The following is a 10000-nucleotide window of genomic DNA, read 5'->3' as shown; positions in this document are numbered from 1 at the left end:
AAAACGATATTCCTTGCTCGACTAAAAAAGTGACCTCGCGATTCTGGTGCGACGCTCTAACCAACTGAGCTATGAAGCCACTGACGTTGCGAGCTGGTCATTTGTGGGTTCTAATGGTCCCGTGAGGAATGAATCAATGATGAAATGGTATATGAACTGCAGATATGAAATCAAGTGAAGCTATGATCTTCGAAGTTACGAATGCAATTTTTACAATTGCATAGAGAAGCCTGATAAATTCAGGACTTAAACGGGGTTTGAACCTGTGAACCCACAAACGACCAGCTCCCAATGTCAGTGGCTTCATAGCTCAGTTGGTTATAGCGTTGCACCGGAATCGCGAGGTCATGGGTTCAAACCCAGTTGAAGTCCTGAATTTTTCAGGCTTCTCTACGCAATTGTAAAAATTTAGTTCATAACTGCGAAGATCATAGCTTCACTTCATTTCATATGCGCAGTTCATATGATTCGTTCCATATACCATTTCATCATTAATAGAACTTTCCACGGTTTTCACCACCATCTTGGCTGGGGGGCAAACACGGCTAAATTTACAGTAAAAGTGTGGGATTTTGGTCGACTTTGAACTGCTGTAGCGCCGCTAAAAAGAGACGGATTTCCACAGTGCAAGTGTCTTTTAAAAGACAATTATACCAACATTATTTTCATGAAATATAAAGAACAGATTCAGGCTACAACGACCATAAACGGATTTTTGAGATTTCATACAAACCCTTCTTAAATCATCACGGCAAATTGCCGCGAAATTAGAAACAACATGAGAAGATTTATTATTCGAATTTACGGACTTCATACCTTCCTAATGGCCTTATTTTCTGTTGAATGAACGATACCAATAAAACTGTTTAAAGCAGTGGCAAAAGTTGGAAATCTGTCTCTTTCTAGCGGAGCTACAGCTGTTTACATTTACTGTAAATTTAGCTGTGTTTGCCCCCCAGACAAGATGGCAGTCAAAACCCGTGGAAGAGTCCATTTGCCCACTGCCGATTATATATGCAGTTTCCTCTTTGAACTTTTGAATTCATCCGAGAAAAAAAGAGCGCAAAAGTCGAGCAAACACGTCGGGAAACTGGTTTTGTTTGCTAAGAAGGGGGCGTCACAATACAGTTAATGAACCGCATTAAAGGTGCAGTTACTTAGATAGCTTGAATAAGGAACAATGAATTGTCATAATAATAAAGTTGCGATGTTAGATTGTACACGTAATTCAATCTTTTGATGTCAAAATGAACTTATTTTGCTGTAGTCTCAAGTATTCAAGGACTTTTTCGTAAAATTCAAGTACTGGACCTACAAGTTCAAGACGTTTCAAGGACAAAATCATTTTCAAGGAGTTTTCCAGGACCTAGCACTTTTTCAAGGAGTATTCCATGCCCGTGCGAACCATGGACCGTATAACACCATTTAAAATTGCTACAGCTAGCGTACAATTAGTTTTAAAGTAGGTAACAGGAAATGACTGTCCATTATGCACTGGATTCTGATTTTTTTATAAAATCCAGTTCCTCATACAAAATTATCATAGAACTTCCTCTTAATGAGTCAAGCCACAAAAGCTAGCAATGAGAAAGCTCAGTCCCTTTCACAACTGTTAGGGAGATGACAAACCTACATTCCTGAGGAAACATCCACACCGACACATTTCTCTTGTATGGTATTGATTGCCACCGCCATAGCTTAGAGCTTATCTGTCGGTTTAACTTGAACAATGTGCTTTAAAACATTCATACAAAGCTGTTAAGGGTGCTTATCCAGAATCTCAATAATTGCCCAGTAGCTGATATCATTTTCACACTGGCAATTCTCTCCTGCATATGTGACATCCTTGCAACCTTCAGCAACTTTAGCATAGATCCTAATGAAGCCATACATCAGTGTGTCATTTATCTTGAATGAAACAGTCAAATTGTTCCGAGCTGTAACACGCTTGTATTTTGCACACTGATACACAACTCCATTAACCTGACATCGAAAAAACACCCATTGCTTTTCCCAGTTTCCTTTCTTGCTAAGTATGGCAATTTCAGGCTCACTTAAATGGGAAGAATTGGTCCACACCTGTTTGAGGCCTCCAAGCACATAAATACCAGGCTCAATTTTTTCTTGAATTTTTCTGCAAATAGAATAGGTTCGGATCAGTTAGAATGTAATAATACTAATAATAATAATAATAATAATAATAGTAATAATAATAATAAATTTGTTCCCATAGCCATGTACTTTACATTTAGGCATGATCATTTTGGGTGAGGCTAAATGGCGTGGGTGGGTGGGTCGTGAGTCATGGGTCGTGAGTCATGGATCGTGGGTCGTGGGTCGTGGGTTAGGTTTAATTGAAGATAAAAAATATATATATATTAGCTCCCTCAGTGTTCGGTCCAAATTTGCAATTGCCTGCTCACGAATTATTTCCCCCGAACACCTTTTATGAAACGTCTCTCCCATTAACTATAAACAATTTTCCTTCTGGTCTGGCAAACAATTTTCGGTAAAAAATAACGAAAGTGTTTGAAAGTATATGCTTAACATTGGCATGTGCGCTTGCCGAGAATGAATGCATTAATTAAAAAATAAAATTGTAGTAAACTCACTTGTTTGTTCCGGAACTCGCGCTAATGGAATAACGGAACTCACATTACCCAACAACTTCGATATAACGATCTACTGCTTTTTGTCAGCATTTCAAGTAAAAGAAAAGAACAACTGATCATCTTTTGGGAAACACGAAAAAGCTGTGCCATGGCTGCAACCGAACTTTTGAGCCATTTTCTAGCAAACCTCTCATGGGATTTTTGTCTTCATGTTTCGTCATGATTTGTTGATTTCATGAGACCTAAGAATCAGCTGCCATTCATCCGCCTCGTAGCAACCGTGCAGTTGTTCGTTTGGTAGCGTGGAAATGCTCAAGTAAGATTGGTTAAAAATAGCTGAAATGCTTGTCTTTGCCAAAAGCCTTGGAGTAGCAGCCTTCGTCATGGAGGATACGCTGGTGAGTTGGACATTCTTAAATCAGAATTGTTGTTGAATGTTAATGTACATGGGAAACCAGTTAATTGTAACTGAATTCCATTGTCGCCTGCTTGCAGGAAGGAAATCCACTGGTGCTGCTGTGCAAAGCAGCCAGCTCAATGGATATTGAACGAGAGGATGGCCACGAGGTATTCGTTTCTTTTTACCTGCGGTCAGGATAAAACACGGACTACGGACCGGGTACAAAAAGAGGACCAGGTATAAAATGCAAACTGAATACAAAACACTGTGAAAAGGGCACAGAGCAAAGAAATAGCAATGTGTAGTTCCAGAAAATATCCATACCCCCACCACAAATGGAATTTCATGTAGGACCTCCCCACCCCTTCGGACTTTCCATTTTATCGAGGACGCAGTAAACCCCCCTCCTCCCTGGAAATTCCAAAAGTCGTCGCACACCCCCTATACCCCCTGGAAATTATCTTCTTTAAAGCAAACAACAAACAAGAGCCTGTGTATCTAGCGTCAGGCACGTAGTTGAGACAATGTGGTAAACGTTGCGTACTTGGGTAAGTTAAAAGTCGCGAATGACCCTAAGTACATAACCTCAACTTTATTATTTTATTGTATACAGAAGCTAGTCTAAAACGTAAAATACAGCATTGCCAGTATTCGAAGAGAGCTACTACCATACTAGTTGCAAATAGACAATTTTTTGAGCTGTTTACAAAAAGTGTGAAATATTAATTTTGCGCACTTGAAATGGACACAATCGCAAGCACATTTAATGACGCATTTTTTACAAAATTATGAACTGAAGAAGAGAAAAGAGAGACTAATGAGTTAATAGCAAGATCTCTGTACTCATCTAGACAAATGACAGCCTGTAATTTATAAAATATGCTTCACAAATGCAGTGATTCTCGATAAGTATCCAGCAAGAACATTCATTGGCAAGTTCCCAGTCAATCACGGACAACTACTACTACTCTTTGGTAGTAATTTATTTCACGGTTTTATTTGGTGCTGGTTTCCTTCCAAAGCACTATTAGGAAAAAGCAAAAACCTTCTTTGGCAACAGCACTAATAGAAAAATCATAGTTTAACTACTTAAAACTTTAGAACATCCCACAAAAGTTGGTAAGCGGCACCTTCTAACGTATGAAGTGAGTCGATTGATTTCCTTTCATCTGGACGTGAATTTCGCGTCAAGCCCCCCACCCCCCTCCCCTCCGGAATTTCCTGGGCCTCTGACCCCCACCCCCCTGGAATTTCCAATTTCCTCCATGGTGGAGGTATGGATATTTTCTGGAACCACACAATAGGCTGACGACCTGAAATGAAGTCCGAAATGAGAATGGTGAAAAAAATGTTTCGCACCATAATTATCAACCATTGCGATAAACTGGATATCTTTTGGCTTCTCAGAACGACGATCAATAGCTCACTGAAGGTTTTAGTTGAAATTGCAAAACGTTTGTATGTTCTATGCCTTGTATTTATCGGAGGTAAGACACGAAAGTAATATACGAAATCTTTCGCGGGTCACCAGCTTTATGTTTAACGAAAATCGAGAAATTTGACGGACTTCAGTGGGAGATGCTGATTTCAACAGCGTTTTGTTTTGACCCGAGACCACACAAAACTAACTGGAAGTGTCGATATATATATATATATCAAACATCACGCAAAGCGAAAAGAAAACTATCTCGACCCCATGTTCAAGCATTCTTATTCTCCCACGAAAAATTCAGAAATATACCCAGTAAAAATAAAAGCATGATCATGCCGCGATCACGCCTTTAGGCTAGCGTGATCAAGGAGTGATAGGAGTGATCACACCTGTGATCACACCTATGACCGTGATCACGCCCGCGAGGGGCCCGTGATCACTCATTTGACTGGATCATGCTACACAGATAGCGTGATATATAAAATTATTTAAATTCTCTGAGTTACAGTTACTTTACCAAGGCATTGCACAGTGCAAGAGAAATTATGAAATTAAAACTTGAAATTAAAATACCTGTCTTTGGACTGTATGAATGCCCGCTGCTTTATTATAAAGTAATTACTGTTGCGGAAAGTAGTATCGCTCTGGTTATTCTTAACTGGTTGGGGATAAATTAGCCGTATTCAGTTTCTGAAATAAAAAAAAATTCCTCGCTGCTTAAGAGACTGATTTCATGAGCAGGGCTGCTTTTGATCGGGCTGGCCCGGTTGTCATGCAATGGCGAAGTTGATTTTTGTTGCGTTTAACAAATGTGTCGAGATCCCAGGAAACTGACACCAGCCGGCCAACCAGGCCAGCCCAGCTCATGTAATCAGGCCCTAATTATTGCACAGTGGAAAAGATAAAAATGTAACCAAATTATTTGCCGACTGACGTGCGTCTGAGATCTTTTCTAATCTCGTATTTACCTTTCTCAAACGATTGTTGCTCTTAAAAAAAATAGAAACAAAAACGCCACACGGAAAGATTTGCAACTTTGCTTTCCTACCCCATTTTTCCATGTTTTTCGGGCACAAGTCTCATTTCAAGCACCACCAGGTCGGAAGGTGTCCATGACGATCAGTGCATGTGAAGTTTACTATCAAACTTTATCAAATTTCTTAGCCTACGAGCAGGCTCACCTTTGAGTCACGCGTGCATTAGCAGCGGCGAACTGCAAAGCGATCCAGTGGGAAGGAGTCTGGCGAATAGGCGCCAAGAAAGGTTATTACTTTCTCGGCACGTCAAGCTTCAGTGACAACAACGTTATTGTTCTTAGTTTCTTGCCAGTTAGAACTCCAGTATGCAGTTGATATGTGCAGCCGTGAGTCTAAGAGGGAAAGTTGTAGCAAGTATATGCTACATCTCTCTGGTGAAGTTTCTTTGGGGCTGAAACTTCGTTTTCTCGGTTTGCTGACTACGTTATTTGTTAGTGGGATTCATGAAACAGTGGATGTCTTGAAATCTCAACAGAATTTATTTTATAACAACAACAAACTTGATGTACAACGTCAACCATTTTGCAAGAGCACATGGCGAGCCTAAAGCCTTAATGCGCATGTCGCTAGCGTTACTAAGCAACCATGCAATATCGACACATCTCCTTTTTTTTTTAAGGAAAAACAACAAAAGGAACTGGTTAAATACGATGCTTAAGCATGTTCTGGAATCTAACCAAGGAGAGCCCTCAGCATAAGTGGTCCTACGGTAAGACCAACAACTGTCCAATGTTCAAAGTTCACAGTTAACCAAACAAAATCAACAGTACTAAATGTCCACTCTATAACGAATAGGTTTCCTAACAGGTCTACCACTTGAGGTTCCGTGTTCTGGAATCACGTTCTGATCGCTTGCATCAGGACTGGCATTCCTGCTTCCAGGAACGTCGGTATCCTCCACCTAGGTGATGTTGGGAGTAGGCTCACTGTTGATATCCAGAATTTGGGAGTCGTCCCTTGATGTGTCATAACAAGTGGGTGTAGGTTCCTTTCTAAGATGCCTATGATTTCTTCTAAGGACGACTTTAGCTTCTGTGGTCCACTGCTTCTTATTATCCAGCTTGGCTCTGACCCAGTCTCCAGGCTGTAGCTTTGGTAATTCTCTCACGCCATTCCTTTAGTCAAAGAACTCCTTGTAGCCCCATTTGGCTTTGATATCAGCTCTTTTGATTGCTGTATGGTTTGTAAGCTTTGGCTCTAAAACTTTGGTCAGTGTTGGAAGTGTAGTACGTATCAGTCTTCCCATCATCAGCTCTGATGGTGTCTTTCCAGTTGCTGGGGTTGGGGTTGCCCGATAGGCCATAAGGGCAAGGAATGGATCTTCCTGTTTCAAAATCCGCTTAGCGATTCGCACGGCACTTTCTGCAGTACCATTTGCCTGGGGATGATGCGGGCTTGGTGTGGTGTGTTTGAATCCATACTTTGCTTTGAACTCATCAAAGTGTAGTGACTTGAACTGTGTACCATTGTCACTTATTAGTTCCTCCGCAATTGCCCATCTTGCAAACACTGACTTCAGCTTTTGGATGACAACTTGACTTGTTGTCTCAACTAGGCTTAATATCTCAATGAACCTTGAATAATAGTCCATCACTACTAGGTACTTCTGACTGGCTAGCTGAAGCAAATCAGTAGACACTTTCTGCCACCGTCTATCAGGAAGGTCTGTGGTCATCAGTGGTTCCTTTCTTTGTGATGGTTGGTATTCCTGACAGAATTGGCATGACTCCACCTTTGCCTTGATCTCCTTAGAAATACCCGGCCACCACACAGAGGTTAGCATGTTCACGGCACTTTGTTATACCCTGGTGACCTGCACGAATGCGCTCCAGTATCTCCTTTCGCATGTCTGCAGGGATCATTATCCGTTCATCATATGTTAATAAACCGTTGCTCATTGACAAGTGTCCACGAGAATCAAAGAACTCTCATATCTGGAGGGGAACTTTTTCCACGTGGGTTGGCCACCCATCCAGTGTGAATCCCATCACTTTCAGGAGCTGGGCATCCTTTGCACTTGCTTCTCTAATACTCTTAAGCTGATCACTTGTGGCTGGCCTTGTAGATTCAACCAAGTCTACAAATGCCTGAACGTCTTCTACCGTATTCGGTTCCTGTCCTAACTTACAAGGGCTTCTAGACAGAGTATCTGCCACCACCATCTGCTTGCCAGGTACATGTTCTGCTTGAGGATTGAACCGCATAAGGCGCATTAGAAGCCTCTGGCATCGTAGTGGTGTTTTATCAAGATCTCTCTGGTTGATCAGTGGTACCAGAGGTTTGTGATCTGTCAAGAGCTGGAAACTTGGAAGCCCTACCAGATAATGTGATAGTCTCTCACATGTCCACCCTGCTGCAAGACACTCTTTCTCAATTTGAGCATATCTGACTTCAGTCTCTGTGAGTGTTCTACTACAAAAACCAACTGGGCGGAGTTGGTCACTGGGACCTTGCATCAGAACCCCGCCAATCCCATAACTGCTAGCATCTGCACAAACAACAGTGGATATCTTAGGATCATAGAATGCTAACACTGTATCGCTTGAAATCATTTCTTTGACCTTGGTAAATGAAGTTTGCTGGAGAGGTCCCCAAGTCCAAGCTGTACCTGACTTTAGTAGTTCGCTCACTGGATGCATTACTGAAGCAAGGTTGGGAATAAAAATAATAATAACTCTATTACTTTCCAAATTCTGGCTTTTCAAAGTAATTACAATATTCAATAAAATATCTAAAACTATAGAACAATGAGAAATGATTAAATATTTGAAATTTCTCAAAGTAATTACAATATTCAATAAAATATCTAAAACTATAAAACAGTAAGAAATGATTAGAATCATATTTATATAACAAATTTAACAAGAAATTTGCAATATGTTAAAATCATTGAAAGCTTCTAACATTCTATTTGTAAGTGACACATTAGTTCCTGTTTGAATAATGCAAGGTTTGTTAACTCAGTGAGACTTCCAGGTAGGTTATTCCACAGAGAAACTGCTCGATAATAGAAGGTTCTTTGGCATGCAGCCGTTCTGTATCCTGGGATGTCCATCTTATTTTTATTCCGTGTGTCTTTATTGTGGATTTCAGACCTCTTTTTGAACTTCTTGGCAAGGTAGTCAGGGGCTAAACCCCTTAAACACTTAAAAACCAGTATGCAATCCCCGAATTTTTGCAAATGGGTTATAATCCTAGCTGCGAAATTTTGGACATTCTGTAATTTGTTGATATTCTTCTTTGTAGTACTAGACCAAGCAGATGAACGATAATAGTTTGCTGATGACTAGTGCATTGATAACGTTTAATAAGGTGTTTCTGTCCAAAAGATGTTTTATCCTATTAATTTGACTTAAACTTGACAAACAAGAAGATGTAACACTTGTTACATGTTCATCAAAACTCAATGTAGCGTCCATATACACCCCAAGGTCCCTCGCTGAAACAACCGGACACAACTCTTTCCCCAGTAAAGTAAAACGTAAATCCAGATTGGTAGGCGTATTTTGAAGCATTTTACGGGTGCCAATTAAAAGCAATTTCGTCTTGTCCAGATTAATCAGAAGGCTATTTTCGCAGGACCATGTGGCCACTTTCCTCAGGCCTTCGGTTATCTGTCGAGTTGCACCATCAATGTCTTTAACTAAGAATGACAGATGTAATTTGGAATCATCCACAAATGATTCTAAGGAGCAATAATCTGGAACGCCCGTCATATTGTTTAAGTAAAGGTTAAATAATGCCGGCCCCAGGATGGCGATCATGCATGTAGCTCCTGAACCATTCTAGTGCTGTACAAAAAACCCCAAATGATCTCAATTTAACTAAAAGTTTGGCATGGTTATATTGTCAAATGCTTTGGACAGGTCCAAAAGGACCATAAGTGTCAACATCTTGTTGTTCATCGCTTCCAGGAACTTATCTGTCAACAACCTCCCAAGGTAGTCAATCATGCCAATCAGTCTGCATAGTTCTGGAACATTGGTTTGGCGCTTCGAGCTCCGCAATCGCCTTCACCTTCTCTGGGTCTGGACTTACACCGAAGGCACTGAGAACATGTCAAAGTATGTTAGCTTGTTTTTCTTGATCTCGCACTTCTCTTTGTTCAGTTTCAGTCCTGACTCCTTAATGACTTGAAACGTGTTCTGTAAGTTCTCATCATGTTCTTCAACAGACTTCCCATACACAATAATGTCATCCACAATCGCTTCACAAATTTCTCTGTTCTTTAACAGATTACTGGGGCAGACGTGATTCCAAATGGAAGTCTTTTAAAACAGAACCTACCAAACGGAGTCATAAACGTGGTCAACTTGGCACTATCTGGATGTAAAGGGATCTGCCAAAATCCACTGGATGCGTCAAGTTTGGACATCAAGTTTGTTGTTGTTATAAAATAAATTCTGTTGAGATTTCAAGACATGGTGGCAGCGGTTAAACAAGTGAAATGCTGAAATTTAGCCCTCCAGAGAAATTTGACTTTTCCAAACCGCTCGACTGGCTAGATTGGAAGCAGAAT

Source organism: Montipora capricornis, chromosome 12, assembly GCF_036669925.1.
Source record: "Montipora capricornis isolate CH-2021 chromosome 12, ASM3666992v2, whole genome shotgun sequence".
In the NCBI taxonomy this organism is placed as follows: domain Eukaryota; kingdom Metazoa; phylum Cnidaria; class Anthozoa; order Scleractinia; family Acroporidae; genus Montipora; species Montipora capricornis.
The sequence above is the reverse complement of the archived record's forward strand: the minus strand, read 5'-3'. Positions refer to the sequence as shown.